This window comes from Arachis ipaensis, chromosome B6 (genome assembly GCF_059453495.1).
Source record: "Arachis ipaensis isolate K30076 ecotype BB chromosome B6, ASM5945349v1, whole genome shotgun sequence".
Lineage (NCBI taxonomy): Eukaryota > Viridiplantae > Streptophyta > Magnoliopsida > Fabales > Fabaceae > Arachis > Arachis ipaensis.
The window spans coordinates 106,471,194-106,484,145 of record NC_142441.1 but is presented as its reverse complement, the minus strand read 5'-3'; the positions used below and the strand labels follow the sequence as shown (position 1 = coordinate 106,484,145).

General features: G+C 39.2%; 1 non-coding gene across 1 annotated transcript; it reads right to left on the bottom strand.

Annotated features, from left to right (window-relative positions):
• Positions 1 to 10,966: 10,966 nt before the first annotated feature.
• Positions 10,967 to 11,074, bottom strand: LOC148562191 (small nucleolar RNA R71). The gene has a single exon (XR_015887725.1). It is a non-coding gene; the product is annotated as a small nucleolar RNA R71 (small nucleolar RNA).
• Positions 11,075 to 12,952: the final 1,878 nt, after the last annotated feature.

Here is a 12,952-nt window from a genome sequence, read left to right as displayed (position 1 = left end):
GTTCAATGAATGGGTCCAGCTGCACATTTTCTATGAAGGGCTCTCTTATGAGTCAAAGAAGGCCGTAGACCATTCATCTGGAGGATCCTTGAACAAGAAGAAGACCATTGAGGAAGCCATAGATGTTATTGAAACAGTAGCAGAAAACGACTACTTCTATGCTTCCGAAAGAGGGAACACAAGAGGAGTGATAGAGCTAAACAATGTAGATGCTCTGTTGGCCCAAAACAAGCTCATTACCCAGTAGCTGGCTGACCTCACCAAGAAGATGGAGAGGAACCAAGTAGCAGCAATCTCATCTTCATCAACAATCTAAGAAGGAGTGAATGAAGAAGCAGAGGGGAGTCAGGAGCAAGCCAACTACATTGGGAATTCACCAAGGAAAAACTATGATCCATACTCCAAGACTTACAACCCTGGATGGAGAAACCACCCAAACTTTGGGTGGGGAAGTGAGCAAGATCAAAACCAAGACCAGAGACGTTACAACTCCAACAACAATGCAGCTCACCAGCAATTCACCCAGAGGGCATCTCAACACCCCCACAACAACACGTCTCCACACACTTATCAAAACCAAAATAGCACATCTGCTCCGAATCACTCATCAATTGATGACAAGCTCTCTAAGATTGAAGCCTTACTTGAAGGAATATGCCAATAGATTCAAGAAAATAAGGTGTTCAAAGAGGAGGTGCGAGCCAATAGTAAGAACCAGGGAGAGACCATTAGGAAGCTGGAATTCCAGGTGGGATATTTAGCTGAGAAGATTCCCAAACCTACTGATAGCTTCCCAAGTGACACGGAGAAAAACCCCAAGGGAGAAGCAAAGAAAGTAAGATGGGAAGATTGCAAAATGGTCACTACAAGTGATCAAGAGATTGAAGGCAAGCAAGGCAAAATGTGCAAACAACCTGAAGACAACTCAACAAAGGAGGAGGATAGAGATCACAAAGAACCAGAAATCTCACAACAAGAGCTGCTGAAGCTCTATGCACCATTCCCTCAACTGCTCAATGGTACTGTGGGAAAAAGAATATACTCAAGGTTCCTAGACTTGTTTGCATCTCTGCATGTGAACATACCATTCATCAAGGCAATTCAACAAATGCCTGCATTCATCAAGTATATGAAGGAACTTCTTCCCAGGAAAAGCTCACTCAAGGGAGGGCAGACTATAGTGATGAACAAGGAATTTAGTGCCCTTATTCAACCTGAGTTGCCTACAAAAAGAAGAGATCCAGGAAGTTTTCATATCCCTTGTGCCATAGGTGAAACTATGTTCGATAGTGCACTAGGTGATTTGGGGGCCAGCATCAACTTACTGCCTTTATCCCTGGTGAAGAGGCTACAGATTAATGAGATAATGCCTACAGATGTAATCATCAGACTGGCTGACAAAACTCAAAAGCAAGCAATAGGAGTGGTGGAAAATGTGTTGCTAAAGGTTGGGAAATACTTTCTCCCAACAGACTTTATCATTCTGGACATGGAAGACAGTCACACTCACCCAATCATATTAGGAAGACCATTCCTAGCTACGGCCAGAGCACTTATCGATGTAGAGAAAGGGGAGCTAATATTGAGAATCCATGATGAACGACTCAGCTTTAATGTCTTCAAACTCTCACAAGAAACAGATCAAGAGGACAAGGAACTGAGTACAGATGATAATGAGACACTGAAAGAAAAAAAAAGCACTGAAGTACAGCCAGCTCATTCTGAGACCCCCTTAACTGACAAACAAGGAAAATAACAATTGCCACAGCTCAAGAAAAAGTTGGAGGAACCCAAACCTCTAAAGGCAGGTGAAGACAGCATCACAACTCCTTGGAGAAAAGAGGTCACCAAGGGGAAGGCAACCTCAAAAGAAACAAAGAAGAAGGTACCAAGGAGATGGAGGAACAAGAAGATCCCTACGGAAGACTTCTCTCCAGGGGATAGAGTTGTCTCAGCTTACTTCCCAGATATTCCCCCTAATCTCCCTACTGTGCCATCTCAATTACCTAAGGTCTTCACTATCAACAGAGTTCTTTCCCTGGAACATGTGGAGATCATTGATCCAACCAATGGATACAAGTCCACAGCAAGAGGGGAGGACTTTAAGCACTACCAACCACCATGATGAAGGAAAAACGTCAAGCTAGTGATGCTAAAGAAGCGCTTCATGGGAGGCAACCCATGTTTTATATGCTTTCAGATGATAATGAATAAGTCAATCTTTATAAGCTTCAATCCAAACTTGACAAACAATTGGTGAAAATCTTCTTATGCAGAATATAGTGAGGAACAAGTTTGGTGTTCAAAGCAAACCAAGATGCATGCTAGTCTTGGGAGCTTTGAACACAAAACCTCCATCACAGTAATCCAAACTAAGTTTGGTGTCACCTCATGGTGCCACCAAAATGCATATAAGGACCCACCAATAGTTAGTTAGTTAGTTGGAATTCATAAATAAACAATCAAATCCTTTCTTTCGTTTTATTCTAGCCGTAGAGTTTAAATTTTTTTTATGATATTAATTTCCTTATTTCAAATCTTTATAGGAAAGGAAAAGAAGCATGAAAAGGGATTGATTGGAAAATTAAATGGGGGAGATTTCGCCACTTAATGAAGAGCACTACACACATGTCTCAAGAGGGAACGCATGGGGAAACGCTGCCATGCAACATTGGAGAAAGAAGACCCTTGAAGACCAAACCAATCACTCTCATTAAATGATGATCCTTGTCTTTCCTTCATAAACAACCCCATCCGTCCATCTAGTAAACATTCATGCAATCCACACCCTTCATTTACTCATGATTTTCTTATATAAGTGAACCTTAGTGCATGCTCACTCCTCACATTCAAATCCCCACTCTCCACACTTCTGTTGGCACACTAAACCCTTCATCACACATTGCTTTAACCAACCCACTCTTTATCTATCTGAAGCCTCAAACCCCCTCAAACAACAACTCAAGTCATGGCATCATCAAGCTCAAAGAGGCAAAAGAGGAAGGAACCTATGGAGAGTGCTCCTTTTGATGACAAGAGATTCAAGACTGCCTTTCATGAGCATGAATTTGAGCGGATAAGGGCCAGAAAGATATTGCCAGAGTTAATCTTCCAAATCAATGCCAATGAATCACCACAGATTTGGAGAAAAATCGAACAGAGGGGGTGGCAATTGCTCACCAGTCCAGAGGGGAAGATCAATGGAAACCTCATCAAAGAATTCTATGCAAATACAGTTAGAGAGGATAAGACCAAAGCCCCAACCTTCAAAAGCTATGTGAGAGGAAGGGAGGTGGACTTCAGCCCAAGTGCCATAACAAGAGCTCTTCACTTGAAATCACCTCATTTTGATGAGGAGAGTTATCAGGCAAGGATAAGTAGAAGCCCCGATAAGGATGAGCTCTCAGAGATAGCATCAGATATCTGTGTCATAGCCGCTAACTGAGAGAGGTACTCAGATGGGAGACCAAAATTCATAAAAAGGGGAGACCTTCACCCTGAAGCCAAAGGGTGGTTTGAGCTTATAAGGAGGTCCATCCTACCAGCTGCTAATAATTCAGAGGTTAACATCAATCAAGCCACTATGGTACAATGCTTAGTACAAGGTGGGCAAATCAAAGTGCATGAGCTCATTGCCGAAGGGATTCAAGAGTCAGCTGAGAAAGCTGACTCAGGTGCCAGACTTTGGTACCCCAGCACCATTCTCCGCTTGTGCAACAAGGCCAAGGTAATATTTGAGGACAGCAGCTCAGACTGGGTGAACCCAGGGAGGCCAGTCACACTCGAGCGAATGGTCTATACCACACCGGCTCAGCAACTAAGAAGGCCACATATAGGAAGGCAAAGGGCCCAGGAAGAAGCTCATCAAGAGGAATATCATCAGGAAGAATATCAACAAGAAGAGCATCATGACCCAGCCAACTTGAATATGACTCACCTTCTAAGAGCCATTGAAGATTTGGGACAGAGACATATGGAAGGACAAGAGCAAATACTGAACCGGTTGAGCCAACAGGAAGCATGGCAAAAATAACAAATGGAGCAGCAGCAGGAACAATACTCCCAGCTCACTCAAGCCATCAACCAAGTGAATGAGAGGCAAGAGATTCAAGAGAAGCACTTGCAAGAACTCAACCAGTGGCAGATAGCCCAAATGAAAACTTTCAATGAGTTCAGTGTACTCAATGAAGGAAGGCAACTACATAGGGAGGAGTTCTATGTAAACACTCAAGCCGAGTTGAACTACATGACCAGTAATATGCATCAGCTACACTATGCCATCCCTACATATGATGAGGTCCAAAAAGAATTTGTAGAACAAGAAGAGAGGAAAGTGAAACAGCAAAAGGAGACACTCAAGAAGAAGATGGAAGATAGTGGTTTCTGGAGGAAGCTTCTTGGAAAAGGCAAGGGAAGTGGAAGTACAAGCACTCAAGAGAGACACAATGAGGACAAACAAGGATGGGAGCATGGACATCCACATGAATGAAAGGTGGTGGAGTTCTTTTTAGTCCATCGTTTTCTATGCTTTAAATAAGGAAGATCTTGTATGAAATAGAACCTGCTTCCATGTTATGTTTAAACTTTTTAAAATTCTGTCTTTTAAGTTTTCCTTCTGAATAGGTCCATGATTTCTGGTTTAAATGTCACTGCATCATTCCCTTATTTACTTGTAAGCTTGTCCATTTTAAATCAAATTGAAGAAGAGAATGATTATGTTTTTAAAAGACCAGAGTAGAGTTCATATTGTGGAAGTGCATTCATGAATCTTTGGGGAAGTCATAAGTTAGCTAAGTTGGTTCAACCACAAGGCTGGGATGACAATTATCTGGCCTGAATACTTTGCTTTGGATACACTCATGAGACTAAGTTAATAACAAGATCCTAAGAAGAGAAAAGGGAAAGAACAATGGAAGTGAAAAACAAAAGAAAAAGAGTAAGCAATAAGGCTAGGCATCAATGGTTTTAATCTTGTGGCAAGTATCTGTGGTGCTCCTGTGTGAGGGATCTACATGGATGAATAAGCTCTTAGGGGTGCCTTATCACTTGGTAACTTGGGTTAACTAACTCGGGATTATCAGCTGAAAGTCCACTATCAAGAGTAACCTTCACTACAGAACACTTAGTAACCCAAAGAGGTGCTGGACACCAAGGTCTCAAGAAAAGAAAATAAATAAACTAAATGCCTGTAGTGTGTATGTATGGGGGATAGGCTTGAGGGAGTAAGTCCTTAGGGGTGTCTCAACACCTAGCACCTTGAACCAACTGGTTCGGGAGTGTTGGCTGAAAGCTTATCTTAAAGAGTTGCCCCCTTACAGAGCACTTAGCCTAAATAACACAAACAACCCTTAAAATAACAATAAAAGGATCAATGAATAAAAGTCTCATGGGATATAAACAAAGTGGGTGTTTTAGGACATGATAAAGGTCTGAAAGCCAGTAATGGAATGAACCTAAATTGCTATGTATGAAACCACCATAAAATCAGTAACATAACTTCCACAAGAATGACTCATTCCTCTGGATAGTCCTTTCATCATTCTCTTGTTCCAGTACTTGCTTAGGGACAAGCAAGCTTTAAGTTTGGTGTTGTGATGCCAGGGCATCTTGGCCAGTTTCACTAACCTTTTCTTTACTGTTTTTAGGTTAGTTTCATGCATTTCTTTAGGAAATAAGCTAGTTTTGGGTAGATATTCACTTATGCCTTGATTCAATCATACATTGTGCATTTTACATAATTTCATGAGGATTTTGCATATGTTTAGTGACAAATATTATGTTGCATTACTCATGACTTGGACTAGAGCTTTGATGCACTTTATTGCTTGATTTCAGGACCAAAAGGAAGCAAGAAAAGGGGAGGTAACTTGCAAGGTTAATGAGAAAAGTGATTGCCAATAACACTTTCAAAAAAAGCCATCAATGCCCACGTTAGAGAGTCACGTTAACTAAGTTAACGTGAACTCTAACGTGGAGAAGAGAAGTTGAGCCAACGTTAGTGACACTTAACATTGTCACTAACGTTGGCAATTACTCATAAGTGGCCACGTTAGAAGCCACGTTAACCTAGTTAACGTGGCCTCTAATGTTAAGGGGGGAAGAGAAGCCAACGTTAGTGACACTCAACATTGTCACTAACGTTGGCCTATGGTGCAAAGTACCACGTTAACTCCCACGTTAACTTGGTTAACGTGGGAACTAACATAAGGGATGAAGAGTTGTCGACAACGTTAGTGACACTCAACATTGTCACTAACATTGAAGCAACCACACAACCCCCAAGAGTCACGTTAACTTCCACGTTAACTTGGTTAACGTGGAAGCTAACGATGAGGAATGAAGGATGAGCCAACGTTAGTGACACTCAACATTGTCACTAATGTTGGGATGGCTAAAGATGGCCACGTTAGAAGCCACGTTAACCTAGTTAACGTGGACTCTAACGTGAGACCTAGGGGCACATTGGAACGTTAGTGATAATGTTGAATGTCACTAACGTTCTCGAAGGATGGCAAGGGCCACGTGAGAAGCCACGTTAACCTAGTTAACGTGGGCTTTAACGTGAAGCAAGAAGGGGCACACTGGAACGTTAGTGACAATGTTAAGTGTCACTAACGTTCTCGAAGGTTAACAAGGCAACGTTAAAAGCCACGTTAACCTAGTTAATGTGGGTTTTAACGTCAGGCAAAGGGGTGCATTGGAACGTTAGTGATAATGTTAAGTGTCACTAACGTTCTCGAACTTATATTCTCACTAAATATTAACACCCCTAACGTCCTGAACTAAAGTCTCCGCCCACTTTGCACTTTCTGTCTGCAAGTAAAGCCAAGCCCAAATAATGAAAGGAACTGCTTCAAACTCAAGATCCAAAGGCCCAAGACTTGAAGAATCACACTAGAAGCTGAGAAGAGTAGTATATATAGGAGTAGCTTTGAATTGAGAAGAGCTCTGGAGGCTGGGAAAAAGAGAACTACTCTCTGTATTTTACTTTCTTTGCAATTTCTAGTTTTATGATGTATTCTCCATCTTTGTTTTCATTTTCAAGAGCTATGAACAACTAAACCCCTTTCATTGGGTTAGGGAGCTCTGTTGTAATTTGATGGATCAATACTAATTTTCATTATTCTTCTTCTATCTTTCCTCTTGATTTTACTTGAAAGCTTTCGATCTTCATCCAATTGAGTAGTTATCTTGGAAGAGAAGCTATTCAAACTTGGATCTCTTTTGAACCTTGAAAGAGGAATGAAGAGATCAAGCTTGAAATGCTTTCTCATGGTGGACCAAATTGGGTTATGGATGGGTATGTGACTATAACCCTCTCAATACTTGATTTGGGAAATGCATGTGGTATAATCAGTGACCATACTTCATCTCTTCTCATGAGCAATTGACCAAGGAATTGGCTATTGATCAAGATTTGAGAGATTGAATTGCAAGAAATTGTAATTCAATCACTTAAGATTGCCAAGGAGATCAATAAGTGCATTGATTGAGGAAGAGATGAAAATGAACTTGATCCAGAGAATTGCAACATCTCCTAAGCCCAATGAACTCCCCATCTCTGATCTTACCCATTCTCTTTAATTTCTGCCATTTACTTTTATGAGCAAATCCCACATTCCCATTTACAATTCTGCAATTTATTTTCAGTCATTTACTTCCAGTCCTTTAATTCTAGCATTTACTTTTCTGTTATTTACATTCCCGCCATTTTATTTTCTGCAACTCTCAACCCAAATTCTGGATTCGCTCAACTAGAACATTCTTCTAATTAAAGTTGCTTGATCAATCAATCCCTGTGGGATTCGACCTCACTCTATTGTGAGTTTTTACTTGATGACAAATTCGGTACACTTGCCGAAGGGAGATTTGTTGAGAGACAAGTTTTCCGTGCATCAGCTGGGCGTAGTGACAGACGCAAAAGGATAGTAAATTCTATTCCAGTATGATCGAGAACCTCCAAGATGATTAGCCATGCAGTGACAGCGCATCGGACCATTTTCACAGAGAGGAATAGGATGCAACCAACGACAAGGGTGATGCCTCCAGACGATTAGCCGTGCTGTGACAGAGCATTTGGACCATTTTCCCGAGAGGATTGAAAGTAGCCATTGGCACCGGTGACATCCTTACATAAATCCAGCCATAGAAAGGAGTAAGACGGATTGGATGAAGACAGCAGGAAAGCAGAGGTTCAGAGGAATGAATGCATCTCCATACGCTTATCTGAAATTCTCACCAATGATTTACATAAGTATTTCTATCCTTATTTTAGTATTAATTTTGAAAACTCCATAACTATTTTATATCCGCCTGACTGAGATTTACAAGGTGACCATAGCTTGTTTCATACCAACAATCTCCATGGGATCGACCCTTACTCACGTAAGGTTTATTACTTGGACGACTCAGTGCACTTGCTGGTTAGTTATGCGAAGTTGTGAATATATGTTTAGACCATGGTTCTGTGCATTCGTTTTTTTTTTGTGCCATCGCCAGGGAATCAATTTCGAACAGTAATTCACAACCTGAGTAACAATTTCGCATACCAAGTTTTTGGCGCCGTTGCCGGGGATTGTTCGAGTTTGGACAACTGACGGTTCATCTTGTTGCTCAGATTAGGTAACTTTCTTTTTGTTTTCTTTTCAAAAAGTTTTCAAAAATCTTTCAAAAATTTCTCCTTTGTTTTCGAAAAAAAAAATGTTTTCAAAAATATATTTTTATTCAAAATTTTTAAGAATGAATTCTAGTGTTTCATGAAGCATGTTGAAGCCTGACTAGCTATAAAGCCATGTCTAAATTCTTTTGGACTGAGGCTTCCAAACCATCAGCATAGAGGCAAGTTACTTTGATAAGTAATGAGCAGTATATTCTCTGATGTTATATGCTAAAGCTTGGCTGGCTATTAAGCCATGCCTAACCCTCAGATTGGAGCTTTAGACTAAGAATGCTAGATTCCTGGAATTCATATTAAAAATTTTGGAATCCTTATTTTTGTTTTTCAAATAATTTTCGAAAAAAAATACAAAAAAATTAGAAAATCATAAAAATCAAAAATATTTTTTGTGTTTCTTGTTTGAGTCTTGAGTCATGTTATAAGTTTGGTGTCAATTGCATGTTCATTTTGCATTCTTCGAAAAAAATTCATGCATTCATAGTGTTCTTCATGATCTTCAAGTTGTTCTTGGTAAGTCTTCTTGTTTAATCTTTGCATTTGCATGTTTTGTGTCTTTTCTTGTTTTTCATATGCATTCCTGAATTCTTTATGTCTAAGCATTAAATAATTCTAAGTTTGGTGTCTTGCATGTTTTCTTTGCATTAAAAATTTTTCAAAAATGTGTTCTTGATGTTCATCATGATCTTCATAGTGTTCTTGGTGTTCATCTTGACATTCATAGCATTCTTGCATGCATTCATTGTTTTGATCCATAACTTTCATGCATTGCATCATTTTTCTTGTTTTTCTCTCTCATCATAAAAATTCAAAAATCAAAAAAATATCTTTCCCTTTTTCTCTCTTAAAATTTCGAAAATTAGATTTGACTTTTTCAAAAATTTTTAAAATCTAGTTGTTTTTATGAGTCAAATCAAATTTTCAATTTAAAAAAATCTTATCTTTTTCAAAATATTTTTCAAAAATCAAATCATTTTTCAATTTTTTTTAGTTATTTTCGAAAATTTCAAAAATCTTTTTCAAAAATCTTTTTCTTAATTTTACATCATATTTTCGAAAATAACATCATCAATTAATGTTTTGATTCAAAAATTTCAAGTTTGTTACTTTCTTGTTAAGAAAGATTCAAACTTTAAGTTCTAGAATCATATCTTGTGATTTCTTGTGAATCAAGTCATTAATTGAGATTTTAAAAATCAAATCTTTTTCAAAAACTAATTTCTATCATATCTTTTCAAAAATATCTTCTTATCTTACCTTTTTCAAAAAAGTGATTGCAAAATATCTTTTCTAACTTCCTAACTTCTTATCTTTTCAAAATTTGTTTCAACTAACTAACTAACTTTTTGTTTGTTTCTTACCTTTTTCAAAACTACCTAACTAACTCTCTCTCTCTAATTTTCGAAAAAATCTTCCCTCTTTTTCAAAATTTCTTTTTAATTAGACTAATTATTTTATTTTTTATTTGAATTTTCAAAAAACTACTAACCTTTTTCAAAAACTATTTTCGAAAATCACTAACTCTTTTTCAAAAATTATTTTCGAAAATTCTCTCCTCCTCTCATCCCCTTCTATTTATTTATTCATCTACTAACACTTCTCTTCATCTCACATCTCTGCTCCTATCATCACCTTTGTGTTTGGATTCTTCATTCTTCTTCACCCCTATTCCTTTTCTTCTTCTACTAACAATAAGGAACCTCTTTACTGTGACATAGAGGATTCCTCTTCTTTTCTTTTTCTCTTATCTTTCTTATGAGCAGGGACAAAGAAAAAGGCATTCTTGTTGAAGCTGATCCAGAACCTAAAAGGACTCTGAAGAGAAAACTAAGAGAAGCTAAATTACAACAATCCAGAGACAACCTTATTGAAAATTTTGAACAAGTAAAGGAGATGGCAGCCGAACCCAACAATAATAATGCAAGGAGAATGCTTGGTGACTTTACTGCACCTAATTCCAATTTACATGGAAGGAGCATCTCCATTCCTACCATTGGAGCAAACAATTTTGAGCTGAAACCTCAGCTAGTTTCTCTGATGCAGCAAAACTTCAAGTTTCATGGACTTCCATCTGAAGATCCTTTTCAGTTCTTAACTGAATTCTTGCAGATCTGTGATACTGTTAAGACTAATGGAGTAGATCCTGAAGTCTATAGGCTCATGCTTTTCCCTTTTGCTGTAAGAGACAGAGCTAGAATATGGTTGGACTCTCAACCCAAAGACAGCCTGAACTCTTGGGATAAGCTGGTCACGGCTTTCTTAGCCAAGTACTTTCCTCCTCAAAAGCTGAGCAAACTTAGAGCTGATGTTCAAACCTTCAGACAGAAAGAAGGTGAATCCCTCTATGAAGCTTGGGAAAGATACAAGCAGCTGACCAAAAAGTGTCCTTCTGACATGCTTTCAGAATGGACCATCCTGGATATATTCTATGATGGTTTATCTGAGCTATCAAAAATGTCATTGGATACTTCTGCAGGTGGATCCATTCACCTAAAGAAAACGCCTGCAGAAGCTCAAGAACTCATAGACATGGTTGCTAATAACCAGTTTATGTACACTTCTGAGAGGAATCCTGTGAGTAATGGAACGCCTATGAAGAAGGGAGTTCTTGAAATTGATATTCTGAATGCCATATTGGCTCAGAATAAAATATTGACTCAGCAAGTCAATATGATTTCTCAGAGTCTGAATGGAATGCAAGCTGCATCCAACAGTACTCAAGAGGAGTCTTCTGAGGAAGAAGCTTATGATCCTGAGAACCCTGCAATAGCAGAGTTAAAATACATGGGTGAACCATATGGAAACACCTACAATTCATCATGGAGAAATCACCCAAATCTCTCATGGAAGGATCAAAAGCCTCAACAAGGCTTTAATAATGGTGGAAGAAACAGGTTTAGCAATAGCAAGCCTTTTCCATCATCCACTCAGCAACAGACAGAGAATTCTGAGCAGAATCCATCTAGCTTAGCAAATTTAGTCTCTGATCTATCTAAGGCCACTGTGAGTTTCATGAATGAAACAAGGTCTTCCATTAGAAATTTAGAAGCACAAGTGGGCTAGCTGAGTAAACGGATCACTAAAATCCCTCCTAGTACTCTTCCAAGTAATACAGAAGAGAATCCAAAAGGAGAGTGCAAGGCCATTGAATTAATTACCATGGCCGAACCCACAAGAGAGGAGAAGGACGTGAATCCCAAGGAGGAAGACCTCCTGGGATGTCCAGTGATCAATAAGGAGCTTCCCTCTGAGGAACCTAAGGAATCTGAGACTCATCTAGAGACCATAGAGATTCCATTGAACCTCCTTATGCCATTCATGAGCTCTGATGAGTATTCCTCTTCTGAAGAGAATGAGGATGTTACTGAAGAGCAAGCTGCCAAGTTCCTTGGTGCAATCATGAAGCTAAATGCCAAATTATTTGGTATTGAAACTTGGGAAGATGAACCTCCCTTGTTCACCAATGAACTAAGTGATCTGGATCAACTGACATTGCCTCAGAAGAGACAGGATCCTGGAAAGTTCATAATACCTTGTACCATAGGCACCATGATCTTTAAAGCTCTGTGTGACCTTGGTTCAGGAATAAACCTCATGTCCCTCTTTGTAATAGAGAAACTGGGAATCTATGGGGTGCAAGCTGCTAAAATCTCATTAGAGATGGCAGACAATTCAAGAAAACAGGCTTATGGACAAGTAGAGGACGTGTTAGTAAAGGTTGAAGGCCTTTACATCCCTGCTGATTTCATAGTCCTGGATACTGGAAAGGAAGAGGATGAATCCATCATCCTAGGAAGACCTTTCCTAGCCACAGCAAGAGCTGTGATTGATGTGGACAGAGGAGAATTGATCCTTCAATTAAATAAGGACAACCTTGTGTTTACAACTCAAGGATCTCTCTCTGTATCCATGGAGAGGAAGCAGAAAAAGCTTCTCTCAAAGTAGAGTCAACCAAAGCCCCCACAGTCAAACTCTAAGTTTGGTGTTGGGAGGCCACAACCAAACTCTAAGTTTGGTGTCAAACCCCCATATCCAAACTCTAAGTTTGGTGTTGGGAGGTCTCAACAAAGCTCTGCACATCTGTGAGGCTGCATGAGAGCCCACTGTCAAGCTATTGACATTAAAGAAGCGCTTGTTGGGAGGCAACCTAATGTTTATTTATCTAATTTTATTTTTTATTTTTCATGTTTTCTTTGGTTCATGATCATGTGGAGTCACAAAATAAACGAAAAATTTAGAAACAGAATCAAAAACAGCGGAAGAAAAATCACACCCTGG